Here is a 15703-nt window from a genome sequence, read left to right as displayed (position 1 = left end):
AGCCTGTTTTGTGTTGGGTTTTGTGGGTGTTGTGGACAGGCAAAAGGTCAAAACCGGTTCAGAGTCCAGGAGGTACAGTGTGGCAGGCAGGCTCGGGGTCAGGGTAGGCAGAATGGTCAGGCAGGCGGGTATAGAGTCCAGAAGACAGGCAAGGGTCAAAACCGGGAGGACTACTTCAAGGTCTCAGAGCGAGTGACGTCATCGATTGAAACGCTATTAGCGTGCACCCCGCTAACTAGCTAGCCATTTCACATTGGTTACACACGGCAACAATAATCAACAGAGCACAGTTTCTGAAGCACCTGACATACCATCAGCATCTATTGGCCCCTCAAGAGCACCCAGAGGCCCTTAAACAGTCCCCAGAGGCCCCTCGAGCTTCGCCCCTCAAGATCTTGTCCCCTGGACCTTGGAGGACTTTTGGTGTGGATGATGTTCAGGTTAGATAATTCTTTCAATTATTCCACTGAGCTGTACCATTTGATTGTCATTCCTTTATTGAAAATGGTACTTTGTTCACACCACAGGGCCTACCAAAGCAAGGTTTCTCAACAACTGTGGGATGTTTGTTTTGATGGTAACATGTTGGCTATTCAGTATATGATGTTAGTCCTATTTTCTGTTGTTATAACATATGAAAAGTGTATTATTATTTATGTGCTTGTAGCATGCAAACCACACTATTTTTATTTCTCATACTTTTCTTGTTTATTATTCTTGACACTTTTTGGGACCTATTTCCTAAAGTTTTTAAACTACTTAACTATCAAACTTGACAACCTACTCTTTCTTATCTTACAGTACGCTCTGTACATTGCAATGGAAGCACAGTGTGATTTCACTGAGGTATGTATAAATGATTAAATTCTCATCACCAGTGGATATAAGGTTTTTTGGGATACTCATCCGATCGTGTGATTTTCTTTTCCAAAGGAAAACATGCAGCAAATTAGGCGATGGTGGTGCCTAGTTCTCCTGCAGAACTTTCCAATGCCGTAAGTCTTGAACAATATAAAAACTTTTCATTTGCATCCTTAAAATCACTTGTTTCACCCTAGCCAGACTGACCTGAATATATTTTCATATTGAATGTATGTACAGTATGTCATTCCCTCACTAAGGTCTGAAGAAGAGAGATTGAAAGATCGAACAATGCGGCGAAAACAAAACACACTACAGGTAGGAGGTGTCATATGATGAGTGGTAAAGTCTTAAACCTATGTTTAAAGACTTAACCCCCCCTCACCTTCCTCTCCAATATATTTCAGGATGATGTAGAAGACGTCCCCCCAAGAAGTCACAGCATGTCACATCAGCATCCATCTCTGCAGGATCAAGTATTATATAGGCTATTAGCTAAAGTAAGGTGCATTCTTGTACACACATCCCTAGAGGTTCCCTTACATTACTTAATGACCACAATCTGTTTTCTTTCTAGACGATACTGAAAACAAAATGAACTGCGAACTGGGATCTGTGAACTGGGTATGTAGTCTACTGTGTGTAATGCTGAAGGCTTGTTGCATGGCAAGATATAATAGTTGTGATGACTTGTTGAGCAGTTATAGATATCACTGAAAACCCCTATAGTAATAGTGGCTTTTGTTTGCATGGTGGTATTGTGAAAGTGGGGTGTAAATTGTCTTGATCACCCACTACTCTTAATATTTATTCTTCCTTTTTCTTCAAGGATGCAGACGTTCTTCTAAGGGACACCCCAGTGGCAGCAAGGTGGTGCGAACGACAAACATTTAAAGGCACCATTTCCCTCCTTAGTGTAATTGGGATGGACGGGGAAGACCATATTACAACCCTTAAAGAACTATGATGGCCTGGATGAAGAGGAAAATATTATCCTCAAGGAACCATTCATGTTCTCGTTCCAGTTACAAGGAGAGATGTTCTATGTGGAGGGGGTTGACAACAAGAAAATGACTGTCTTTGCCTCTTTTGAGGAGCAAGAGTGAAGCCATTTTTGAGGAGTGGTCAAACCTTGTTTTTGTCTGCTGTGTTAATTGTTTCAATTGTTAATTGTGTTATTTTGTTTAGTAAAGATGACGTAGAAGTCACCCGAGTCTCTGATCTCTTTACTGGAGCTGGTATGGCTTAACACATTCAGCTTGTCAGTATGTCTATATGGTATAGTCTGTCTCCATTCTCATGAGGAAAGTAAATAGCATTATAAATCAGGATAGGTAGTAACTGTATATATGCTCAATGAAATAATATAATTACAAACTTATAACATTTATCAACAAAATTTTAACAGTACATGACATACATAACAAGTCTGTTGTTCACGGCAACAATATCATTAGCTTGTCTCAAATATAGCATGAAGCAAAAAGTGTTACAACACATGTGCTGGTACCACTTTATATAATATTTCTTACGATCTTCAAAAATGAAATACGTTTGTATTCAATGTGTGCCTTGCGCAAACGTGTGTGTTTGTATTCAGTGTGACTGTCAAACCACAGATGGACAAAAAACACCGGTGGAACGTGGGGGGAGACAAAGACTCCACCCACATTGATACCGGCCCCGAACTGCAGTCAGGGGTACGTGAACGTTGCCACGAGAAGTCTGAAATGTTTTTCTTGTATTAGTTCAATGTCGATGACCAGATGTGCTCGGAAGGTGTAAATTGTAGGGAGTTATTGAGACCAGACAACTGCTAGCACCACATTCCAACATAGTTTGCTATGGGCTGTCACACACACAGAAGGAAAACAAGCGTTCACATGTTACTAGTCGGAACTAGAAAACTCAGACATTTCTGTGTTGTTGATTTATTGGAAGCAGCACGTGTATAACTACTACCAACTAGCAAGTCGTACACTTCAGAGTTTCCTAGTTTCTACTAGCGCATGAATGCGGCAGAAGTTGCACCAGAGATATTTTTGAGGAGACGGGAAACTCCATTGGAATCGTATTAACGCACACTGAATGTTGCCCATTCATCGTCAATGTGCACGGTGCATTCTGGGTGAATCAGGGCGTGAATGGTTCAATTGGCGCTGCTTCAAAACCGAACATTAGAATGGATTTTGGTCAACAAGAAGTACATGTGAGATAATTAACTTGTTCTCTGTAATATCGTATAAGCTTTGGAATCGTGACATTACATAATATCGAAGAAAATAGGCAGGTTCTCGACTCCTACCCTGACTTGAATCAGGGCGTGAATGGTTCAATTGGCGCTGCTTCAAAACCGAACATTAGAATGGATTTTGGTCAACAAGAAGTACATGTGAGATAATTAACTTGTTCTCTGTAATATCGTATAAGCTTTGGAATCGTGACATTACATAATATCGAAGAAAATAGGCAGGTTCTCGACTCCTACCCTGACTTTAAATTAAGAAGTGATTTCATGACGATAGTTTAGCAAATTTGTGACGCATATTTGACAACGTGAACGCGATTGGTCGACAGTCTGCTTGGGGAGGCGTTATACGTTCCTCCATTCATTGCCCAATGGGATTGTCTCCTCTGATATATTCTCCTTTCTGTAATATCTCTCTTTGCGCCTTGACTGATCCATTATTAGACTGATCTAAGGTCCGTTTTGTGTTTCCCTCCTAACAATAACCTATGTAGTCTAAATGTAATGTTTTTAATGTCGTTTTAATGTAAGCTACATTCCTCTCCCTGATTTGAGACAGCATTAAATGTGTGCATTTTAAATAGAAAATGGATCATTACAAAGCAATTAATTAGGGGTTTGGTTCAGATGCACCTGAGACTTTATGGTTTTATAAGAATTCCTTGAGTAACTGCATACTTGGTTTTATAAAGTTTCCAATGGGTCTATATATACATGGGTGTGCAGATTTTCCACAAAATAACATTAGCCTAACCTTGTGCACACATTGTTTCTAGGTGTAGCCTATTCAAAAAAAATCAATAGCTATGTTGAGTGTGTCATTAAATAACCCTGATTCAATCAGTTGACGTTTATTTACGTGATAGCCCAGCTCACTACGCATAACTAGAGCCTTTTGTGGTTTAACAATACCTAATAAATGTGGTTAAACCTGTATTACTGGTTATTTGTAGGAGTTTCACATTGAGAGAGTAGTCTGTTAAAGCGTAGGAGCAGGAAACTTCACTTCATTTAAGATAAGAAGACCTCACACACCTCACAGGAAGGATATACAGAGAGAGACACATGTTGTACATATTAGGGGTAAGTTCAAACTCTTTACTCAAAAAACAAGGACCTTTTATTTGAGCTTCCTATTGTAGTTCATACTAGGTATTACCTATACTTTATTCTGGATTTGGTAAGCAGTGCTAGACTATTGTGCAACCTGTATTTTTTCTTTAAGATCCTTCATCATAACAAGGCTTAGGCCCTTATGTGGGAAAATAAAATGTTGACCTAATAAAATGTTGACCTAATGTTTCTTCTCCATTAAACCTTTACAGATTACCATTGGCCTCATTTGCATCATTATATGCTTTTCAAATGGCCTAAAAGAGGCGAGTACTCTTTATTTCCTACATCACAGGTTTCACTACCAATACCAAAACTAGTGATATTGTATTTAAAACTGCTGTTAATGCCCTCCCAAAATAATTCATTCTCAAAGTATAATTTTCCCTACTTGTTTCTTGAAACCTCCGGGGTATGCAAATGAAATGTTTCCTAAGAAGGAAGTGTAAACCAGAAGAGGATTCCTTATCAACCTCATCTTGACTCTAGGTTTTCAGATTACACATTTTCAGTGTCTTCCAATTTTACTGTTGGAACATTTTTATCTTTAAATTTTTTCTCCTGTAATCATTGGGGCCTTAATTGACACATCTGTAAATCATGTATTGTGCATTACCATTTACCTTTATAATTCCTTGACTTAACACTGACTGAAAGTGCCCTGGTGTGTTTTTTTTTAATCGTCAGATTATGCAACACTTGGATGTATTGTGTCAGCTTGCTCAAATGTTTGGAAATGGTTCCCTGTTTTGACAACAAAGAGATTCATATTTTGATAAATGACAGACAGAGCCATTTATGGCCCATAGCATGAGTGTGACCTCATTTTGAAATTAGTATAGCTTTGTAAAATTATTATTGTTGTCCTAATCACAGTTCACTAGTCTTCATTCTAAAAGTCCATGTAACCTTTTTTCACAGAGAAATGCTTTGATGCGCAGAAATAAAGGTGGAAATCCTCAAAATCCTGAACACAAGGAAGCCAACAAGAAAAAGGTGCGGAGATGATGCAGGCCACGTATATTCTGATAACACACTTTAGATGATAAAACTGGTTCATATATCCTTTAATATCATCAATTGACATTAGTTTCTTCTGCAGTTAACTGAACAAGACTATCACTTGTTGGCCAAAATCCTGTCGGTTGGATTGGTAGACGCAGACCCCAATTATCTTCAACACCTCAGGGACTACAGGGACCTGCGTGGTAGCAATTCCTGAAGGATCCACACACCAGGAAATGCACCAGGAAATGTACGGCACAGTTATTTCTGGAGCCAATCACATTGGTACCGTGGAAAATATTTATTTCTACGCAAGTTCAAGCTAGCCACCAATATCAAAAAACATTAACAGACAATGTGAGAATGAAGAAGGATCCACTCATGGGCCCACAGTTGTCATTGGAGTGATGTGCTGCCCTTTTATTTTATTCGTTAATTATTGAATAATGAAATGATTAGTTGTAAAACTGCATATATTAGTCTTTGCCCCATGGCAAAATGGGTAGAATTGTAGGAACTGTGGTTCGCAGCTGCATGGCGTTGGAGACTATAATAGCTCACATACTGTTCATGATTTCCACTTAACAGATATGTACGATATAAAAGTGTTTATACAGCTTCTGGAAACATAATGATATTACAATCTCAAGACAAAAAGTTAAAACAATTGGTAAGATATTTTAGCACCTCGTGTATACTCATATTCTCATTTGGTCAAGTTGTAGCCAGAGAATTAGAAAGTGGAAAATTATTGTTTTGAAAATGTGATAACTTCCTGGTAGAAAAGGACTAAACCGATCAACTGAGTTCTATTTTTCAATTGTGGTATGCTGATTACATTTATTTTAAAAAGAACAACTTTATCTTCATGAAACACAAACATCATAAGTTGAAGTAATTTCAATCTCTTTAAATACTTTTGGTAGAGTATCATATCACTGTTTTCCCACAATATCTTAGAGGCAGATTTGTTAGTTAGAAACTGTTGTCAGAGGACAGTACATATCCCAAGACCCTGTGTGCAATATCTATTCATACACATACAGTATTTCTTGAGGTATGTTGGGGAAATCGGAGTGACAACAATGTATCAGGCCCCGGTGGTTTGAAAGAGGAACATGGGCTGAATTCACAAAAGGTTGGTGGCACCTTAATTGGGGAAGACGGGCTCGTGGTAATGGCTGGAGCGGAATAATTGGAATGGTATCAAACACATGGTTTGATGCCATTCCATTTACACCATTTCATACATGATTATGAGTCGTTCTCCCCTCAGCAGCCTCCACTGGAGTTTCATTTCCTTTTAGTAACTGTCTTGCCATTTCCCAAAGTAATAAGAGAGGTTTTTACAACATTAGCACGGCATTTCTACTTCTGACTTCATGGCTCTAGCCTGCTGAGGTCACTCCCCAGATGCAGTTGTTCAGGGTCTGTCTCAGAAGGTCAACATTTTCACTACCGTTATGTTGAAGAGGAATAACCCCAACACACCAGAGGTGCTAAGGAGCCTGAGGAGAGGATACACCCAAAGACCTTCCGCCAAGTAGATAAATATCACCCTACAGAACAAGAGAGATGGAGAATGGAGGTGCATCAGCGAAACAACATACAGAACAATGCAAGACTCTTATTGTCAATATATCGTAGGTGTAGTGGGTCAGCATGCATTTTCAAATCAGAATTATAACCCAATGATCAAATTACTTTGGAATGGGGATTAAAACTTCAATCACATGATCAACAACATTTCTTCTTCTTCGTTCAGGTTTTATGGCGGTGAAGGAGGATGTGATCTGTAGTTTCTGCTGCTGGACAGTTAGGCCTTGAACCTGTGTTGTGTTTTCCTATCTTTTGGACAGAGTGATTGAGGCCATTGTGTTCTATTTGCAGACTGGTGATTATGGTTTCTGATTGTCTTGAGAGTCTTTTGTGGTTATTGTAGATTGAGTGAATGGAGTATAGATGCCCTCCTTTTTCCCCTTCTGTCCATTCCTTTTTGCCATTTGTCTGTGATTTTGATTCTAATGAGTGACTTTATTTCAGATTTTGACATTGGAACTATGACGTTGATGTCGTCATGTAGTGCTCCTTATGCCGCTGTCATTCCCAGGCACCCCCATGTGACCCGGGACCTAAAGAAAGTTGACTGTAATGGCTTGGTGGAAACACGCTGTAGTAGTACCCTACACCGGGAAAAGACCCATCATCTGCAACTGCTTACCGGCCAATATCTCTCACCTCAAACACATGTAAAACTAATTTAACGTATGGTCACAGACAGACTGTCCAATGTCCTGGAGAGCAGAAATCTGTTACGAGGCAGTCAAAGTGGATTCTGAAAAGGTCGGCCCACTCTAGATGGAATAATGTGCCTAGAAACGTATACAGTATCCGTAAAGCACAGGCCAACTGTCTTCTTTGACAACAACAAAAAAGCTTATGACTTATTGTGGCGAGAAGAACTTCTAATGAAGTTACATTTACTAGGTATAGGAGGGAAATTGAATAACTGATCGGTTCAACTCCATCAACCAGTCATGAGGTGGAGAATGGGACCGCCCAGGAAAGTGTGATCAGTCCAGCCCTTTTAATAACATTATGTTTAATTATATTTTTGACTCTATCGGACCTAGAATTAAGACATCACTGTATGCTGACGGAGCAATATGGATGAGAAGCCGCAATGTCTCCTTTGTGGCACAAAAAATACAGGAAGATCACAGGAGTGGAAGAATGGTCTCTCTTTTTCACCGGGAAGAGCATTCCAGCAAACGTGACCAGCAAATGGGTTCCAGTAATTACATTTTTAGGGATGTGGTTTTGACAGCACACTAACATGGAAACACCACATAGAACAAATACTATTATAGTAAAAAGAAAGCTCTAAATGCAATGAGATGTCTAACCGGGTACTCGTAGGGGTACCCACTTATGAATGTATATTTCACTCTCATCAGATCTAAATTTAATCTGAGAACCATTTGTATGGAATTGTCTGATAGGTGTAGGAACATTTCATAGGATATACGGTCTGGTCCCAGGCTTGAGCAGCCAGCTGCTTTCATCACCTTCATCTCAGCTAAAGAAAATTCTGCGTCCAACAGGTTGGTGTTAATGGCCCTCCTCTGATGTGTTGTTGAGTTTGTCTCCAGCATGATCTCCCTGCTTCTTAGGTGTTCTGGGCGTAGAGATGCAGCAGTGTTGTCGATACCCGCAAAGGCCTGCACTAACATTTCTGCTTTCTCCTCATCTGTGCATGCAGTTTTCTCGTCAGATGTTAGTGTCGGGATGGTCCGTCTTCTATTGATGCCGTTCATTTTCCTGATCATTCCCCACATGTCCCTTATGTTTGTCTCCCGGCCAATGCTGTCACATTACTTTCTCCAATAAGTCACCATTGCCACCTGTATGATTCTTCTTGCTATTGCTCTTTTTCTTTGATACTCTATTAGTTTTGTGAACCTACAGTATGTGAGTTTTTTAAGGCTTTAAAGGCTCAGTTTCTGTCCTTGACAGCCGTATGGCACTCACTTTGGGATGGATTCTTCAGCCGCTCTCATTAAACTGGGTACTAGAGTTTCATTATATTGATCAGAGTTGCCTCGTTTAGGGAAAGAGCTAAGTTCTTCATTGGCCTTGTTTTGGAGCTCTTCCCATTTGGCTCTATGGAAGCACCACCATGTTGTTACCAACCCCTTGTTTCACACTACCTAATAGTGCATGATATAGGAAAATGGTCACTACCTACCATGGATTTAGCTAGGACTTCCCATCTACATATTCCCACTAACCTACTTGATACCAGTGTAAGATCTATACAAGACATTGTTGAGGTGGCTACATTAATTTGGGTGCCTGAGCCGTCATTTAGGTAGACTAAGTCACAGGACTCCATGACATCCTCTACCACCCGACCATTACCATCTGTTGCCAAACTTCCCCACAGAATGTCATGTGCGTTAAAATCACCACACCACAATATTATATTGTGACTGGTGCCCACCACCACCACCCTCTATAGTTCTTCCTGTGAAAGATTCATACATGGGTTGTAAAAGTTTACCAGCACCAAAGCACCTACATTTATCCATACTTCCACTACTATACATTCCAGGGGAGTGACAGTGGGGATCTCTTTGTATGCAAGGCCATCTCTTAAAAAGGTAGCACATCCTCCGCTATGACCATTCTGTCTGTCTTTTTCCATTCTGACATAAGCAGAAATGTTGTAGTCAAGGTGGGAGGAAGCCATGTTTCTTGGATACGTATTACATCTGGTTTAATGTTCTGGTTTTCTATGTATTTTTTTAAAATTCTTGTCCATTGGAAATGAGACTCCTGGCATTGCACTGCAGGACCCGTAGGCCCATTTATCCTGGATGTGTTAAGTGTGCTCCTGTGCATGAAGGCCTATATTCTTCTACGATCTGTTTGATTAACTCATGGGTGAGTTCTGGCATGTCTAGATACCTCCTGGCATTTGAGACTGTAAGTTGGGTCTTCTCGGTCCTGGTCTCAACAAAGCTAGTGCATGTTATTATTTCTGTTAGAAGGCTTACAAAAATCAATTTATCTATGGTCAGGAGAGAGTCGTCCTGCATGACTGGCAAATTTACTGAAAGTGTCTCAAGCACTCTGTAATGCTGTATTACTTTTGCTTTCTTCATGGCGAGGCAGCCGCCATATGCCACACTATGATTTTCACCACAACTGCAGCATTTCGGTTCAGTCCCTTCTACACATTGATTGTACTCATAGCTCCCACCACACCTAGGGCACCAGACTTTTTCTTTGCAGTAGGTGGCAACGTGCCCAAACCTTTGCCACGTGTAGCAACGCATAGTGGGTGGGATGTAGGGTCTCACACTGAAGCTCATGAATCCTAAATGTACACATTCGGGCAGCAGATCATCTTCAAATCCAATCATTACAGTGTTGCTTGGCACCTGGTCTTCACCACAGCCATTTTGGAATCTCTTTACTTTAACTACAGTCCCACCAACAAGGTTACATTTCAACTCTTCATCATTGACCTCGGTAGCAACTCCATTGCCTATATAACTCCTTTACTCCACTTCTGGTCACCATATTTGGTACACTACGGTTTGTTTGGACACACGTGAGGGTTAAGACCTTACTGCGTTGTTCTTCGGAAGCACATGTGAGAAGGACATTGCCATCCGGAAATACTTGGGCATTTATTTCCCCGAGTTGAGATTTTAATGCTGCTGACAGTCTGAGCGTTGATCTTCCCATCGTATCCACCTGAACACCGCATATAGACTTTAAAGTCGGGCTCTGTAGCCCTACTCACCACTGTAGTCTTGGGGCTCAAAGCAAGTTTCCTTTGCTTTGCTTCTTGCCCTTGCTCATAGCTACTGCGCTGGCTGCGAGGTAGTTTTTTTTTTTACACTTGCAATTTTAGCATGTAAATCTTGGTGGGGCAAACTAAAATAAAACATGTTTTTATGCATGCCAGCAAAGCCACTACACAACACTAAATACAATAATTGCACTATAACTAATAAACAGTGCCCACAAAATGTTAGGGCCTACATAAAGCTGTCCCAACAGCAGAGCTCTCTTTTCAGCACCAGGTAGCCTAGTGGCTAGAGCGTTGGACTAGTAACCGAAAGGTTGCTGGATCGAATCCCCGAGCCGACAAGGTAAAAATCTGTCATTCTGCCCCTGAACAAGGCAGTTAACCCACTGTTCCTTGGCGGTCATTGAAGATAAGAATTTGTACTTAACTGACTTGTGTTGTGGAAATTCAGTACTGAGAGACTTGGTCATTTCTTCAAACAATCAGCTTTATTTAATATCGATTAATTATTGCAATAATGAGACCATCAGGCCACCAGTCTTGATTGACTGTTAGGCTGCGAGCCTTTACAGATGATGCACAGTTTTTATATAGCTGATACCAAGATTGCTTAGTCAGTCACTTCTAACCTTCCCATAAGCCACCTTGGTTATCTACACAGGATGGTCTTTTACTTGTCTTCCTGGCGTCTGGTAAACTGAGACAATGAGGCATTGTTCTCAACTCTTCCAGGCTCTCTCTATCTGGAGTCACACACACCACATGTCTATAGAATGCTAGCTTTTTATCACCAACACTGTCACATGAGTTGACGCTGGAGAGACAAAGCAGGTACGGGGAGTAACATTTAATAAATAACGGACATATAAGACAAGCACAGTGTCAGCAAACAGAAACAGAAACTAAGACAAAAAACAATCAATGCATCAGCGGGGAACAGAGCTGGGGAACTGTCAAATATAGGGGAGGAAATAAAACAGGAGGTAAGTGAGTCCAATAACACTGATGCGCGTGACGAGGGAAGGAAGGTGTGCGTGATGGATGGCAGGAGTGCGTGATGCAGGATAATCTGGCACCCTCAAGCGTGACAGTACCCCTCCCTCTCGTGAAGACACCCGACGTCCCACCTGGGCGAACCGGCCGAGACATGGGCGCTGGGCAAGCCGGTTGGGGCGTGAAAACCCGACAAACCGGCAGGAGCGTGAGAGCCTGGCGAGCCGGCTGAGGCAAGACGCCTGTCGATCCCGCAGTAGAAGGGGAGCCCGATGATCCAGTGGAGTGTGACGGGAAGCCGCCGAGCCGGAAAACCGCGAGCCAGCCAGGGCATTAAAGCCCGATGGGCTGGCTTAGGCACCCCTGGTTCCATCGGCGGCGGGATCCTTCCCGACGTCACCAACAAAACAAAAGACAAAACCTCCTGGACCAGCTGGGCGAACAAGAACTGACGATCCAGCTGAGGCCCGACGTGGGATGGGCCCTCCGAGCCAACCGGGGCAAGGAAACCGAGCCAGCTAGGGCGTGAAAGCCTGATGAGCTGGCTAGACTTCCCCGGTTCCATCGGTGGCGACCCAGAGCTTCTGCCACCATTCCAACCGGAACGCCAGTACTCCCCGATGCTTCGTATGTGGCTGCTGCATTCTGTCACATATATTGACGCTGGAGAGACGAAGCAGGTACGGGGAGTAACATTTAATAAATGACGAACATAAGACAAGCACAGTGTCAGCAAACAAACTAAGACAATCAATGCAGCAGCCGGGAACAGAGTTGGGGAACTGTCAAATATAGGGGAGGAAATTAACAGGAGATAAGTGAGTCCAGGTGAGTCCAATAACGCTGATGCGCGTGACGAGGGAAGGCAGGAGTGCGTGATGCATGGTAATCTGGCGCCCTCAAGCGCCAGGGGAAGGGAAGAGCGGGAGCAGACGTGACAAACACAAGTCAATTGTCAGTTTCAAGCTCTCTCTAGTAGAACCCATGTCCTCAACACCCAGACTGGCTGCAGGGTGCTAGAGTGGAGACCATAAAACACAGCATTAGCAGGACAGAAATATCTTAAGTAAATCATTGTTACATAGCCAACAAATAAAGTGAATACATCATTTTCCCTCACACTTGCCTAGTTAAATAAAGGTAAAAAATATATTTAAAAAGAAAATCCTTACCACCGAGTCGTTTCTGGTGGCAAAACAATTAGTTCAGCCTCATTTACTGCCTTTTTAAAAAACATACCTAAGATGGCTGACTTGCTTAATCAAATGTGGTTTCTACTGACAATTGAGACGTACAAACGATGGCATAAAAGGAACGATGAGCGGATAAGAGGCAATCCGTAATTTCAATTAAGACATTGTCTATTTGTTCCACACTTTTGAAATGTACAACGACAGAATTCAGAATATGGGCCGTTCTTACAGTGTTCTCCCTGTACACCAAGTCAGAACTGTAGCATAAGTAAAGGGGGCATTTAAGCAGACAATGAAAGCTCTTACAATATTAAATTATGACATTTCTCTAAAACAGGCTATAGGCTACATGTGCACCACCAAGTCAGAACGGTAGGCTAAGTTATGAGGGGGAAAGGTACCAGATTATTAGGGTGAGCCACATTGTCTACTAACAGTTTACTACACAACATTTACTTAATATTACTTTCTTAGCTACAGTATACATATCTCCATTACATACTACATAATCTATGCAGCAGCATACAATACATTTATGACTCAACATTGTGCTGTGCTCACTTGAACAGCAAGGTGGCACAGCGGTCCTTCTTGCAGGAAAATTGTCATGAAACGTCAACAACATCTGGCGTTCTCTGGATTTATGGTGCTGTCAAGACAACTGGGAACTACTAAAAAAAACTAGGTCGTCAGTCCTTTTAAGCCTGGAAAAGAGACCCTTAAACACAGACTTGGAGCACACACCCTCTCCACCAAATAGCAGGCAAGGGAAGCAAAATAGTGATTCCTTTGCAGGTAGCCACGTATTCCTTCCAAACCACTCCTTGTTGAAGTTGTGATTTCCAACTTGTGTAATGTTTATGTTCAATGGCCGATGAGCACCGATACATTATACAGTATGTATAATTTCTCTTCATATGACGAGGATTGAAAAGGATTTGCCAGTAGATTGTTGACGCGATTCATGATGACTGCTTGTCTAGCTTGCTTGCTAAGTTTTAGAAAGTATGATGTCCAATCAAAGCTACGGTAGATATGTGATTTTATCTGTTGCCAATGACCTTGAGCCTTCTTGGATGGGCACTTTCTAATGTAATTCCATGGCACCACACAAGGGGGCTTGAACTTTCTAGCTCTTCCTGTAGATTTTGCGATGACGTAGTGTCCCCATGAGTGACAGAACAATCACAGCACAACTAGAGAAGATGACCAACCCCTACGCTCTCTATTTTCCTCTGGCTGCCCCCTCCACCTCAGAAAGCACTGAGCTAGGCTGAAACACCTGCATTTTGGAGCTGCCTTAAGAAAGCAAAAAAGAGACCATGTTCATATGTGGCTTTATTAACTCACTTTTTTTAACATTGTTTGCAAACTGATATTTGACACATTAATGCCAAAATAAAATGCAAAACATGCACTTTTATTTTGCTAAACATGTGGGGCTAACCCTGAATGACGTGTTGCCACTGTTAACAGTACTGTGGTTCCCACAACTACTCCTGGACCACTCGTATTGCTATGTCCTGACATATTTAACGAGGTTCTCCTCACAGTCCTCAAACTCCTCGCTTTCATCCCCCTGTTCCATCATGTCTCCACCATTCACAGCCCGGTCATTGCACAGCCACCTTCAGCCTTGAATTTGTGAATAAAGACATCTGCAGATCACAGTTGGCTAATCCACAAGTTTGAAACACACCGCCGTTCCAAATCCAGCCTCCTCTTTTTTCAAGCCAGGCTAAAATCAACAATACATACGTTTGTATCTGATTAATAAATTACCTTACTTACCAGACCAAGTAAGCCAAGCCCAAGACTCCTAAAGGCCGCTATATACTTCGCGCAAACAGAGCGACCTCGTATACCATCCGTTCCAAAATTTGAGCCACACAAATGTATGTAGAACTAAGTGTGACAACTACACTCTGCTTCGACCTCATGGCTTGGTTTTTGCTCTGACTTACACTGTCAACTGTGGGACCTTATATAGACAGGTGTGTGCCTTTCTAAATCATGTCCAATCAATTGAATTTACCACAGGTGGACTCCAATCAAGTTGTAGAAACATCTCAAGGATGATCAATGGAAATAGGATGCACCTGAGCTCAATTTTGTGTCTCATAGAAAAGTCTGAATACTTACAGTATGTAAATAAGGTATTTCTGTTTAAAAAAAAGTATCATTTGCTTTGTCATTATGGGGTATTGTGTGTAGATTGATGAGGAAAACCATTAATTTAATACATTTTAGAATAAGGCTGTAACATAACAAAATGTGGAAAAAGTGAAGGGGTCTGAATAATTTCTGAATGCACTGTATATGAGACAAAAGCAATGATTTTTGAAACGTCTATTTGAGTTATAGGTTTGGGGGGGTTTTGAAAAAAAAAATGCTCCAATTTATGCTTTGGCCACAAATACGAGTATAGGATAAGTCAACAACATTATTTAGGAATGAGTTAACAGAATATGAACTTTTAAAAGTGATATTTTCACTGGACAGTTACTTTATTGTTCAGATCAAATCACAACCCGTACAGTATAACCAATTTCATCCAACTATCTCAAATCAATCAAATTCACAATAAAATTTGGTCATTAATGTTGTTGATTTTTAATCACCTTTCAATCCATTAGACTCCAACTGCCAATTGTAATCAAAATGCCAAGTAAGCTCACCAGGTTGAGGAAAGTAAGGTAGTTCCAGGTTCCACCACACTGAAACATCCCAGGTGGTAACTTCTCCCGATCCTAAGCAACCATGAACTTAATAATGACAAAGGCATACCAGCTGAAAGCTGTGATATGGTAAACTATTGTCACTTTTGCAATCATGATGAACTATGATAGATTGACACTAGATTGATACTATTCTATAACAGAAATACTAGCAAACACTAAGAGAAATAAACAAAACAAACACTGAATGTGGCATTGGCACAAACTGTACCAGAAAACTGAAGGTGCT

At 41.2% G+C, this 15703-nt stretch overlaps 2 long non-coding RNA genes across 2 annotated transcripts; one reads left to right on the top strand and one right to left on the bottom strand.

Annotated features, from left to right (window-relative positions):
* Positions 1–4057: 4057 nt before the first annotated feature.
* Positions 4058–6973, top strand: LOC139570643 (uncharacterized). Its single transcript, XR_011674133.1, has 4 exons — positions 4058–4192; positions 4435–4488; positions 5144–5218; positions 5325–6973. It is a non-coding gene; the product is annotated as an uncharacterized lncRNA (long non-coding RNA).
* A 7088-nt stretch (positions 6974–14061) lies between these two features.
* On the bottom strand, positions 14062–14693 carry LOC139570642 (uncharacterized). The gene is made up of 2 exons (XR_011674132.1): positions 14528–14693; positions 14062–14371 (listed from the first exon to the last, which is right to left on the bottom strand). It is a non-coding gene; the product is annotated as an uncharacterized lncRNA (long non-coding RNA).
* Between the last annotated feature and the right edge of the window lie 1010 nt (positions 14694–15703).

This window comes from Salvelinus alpinus, chromosome 3 (assembly GCF_045679555.1).
Source record: "Salvelinus alpinus chromosome 3, SLU_Salpinus.1, whole genome shotgun sequence".
NCBI lineage: Eukaryota > Metazoa > Chordata > Actinopteri > Salmoniformes > Salmonidae > Salvelinus > Salvelinus alpinus.
This window is presented reverse-complemented; position numbering and strand designations above follow the sequence as displayed.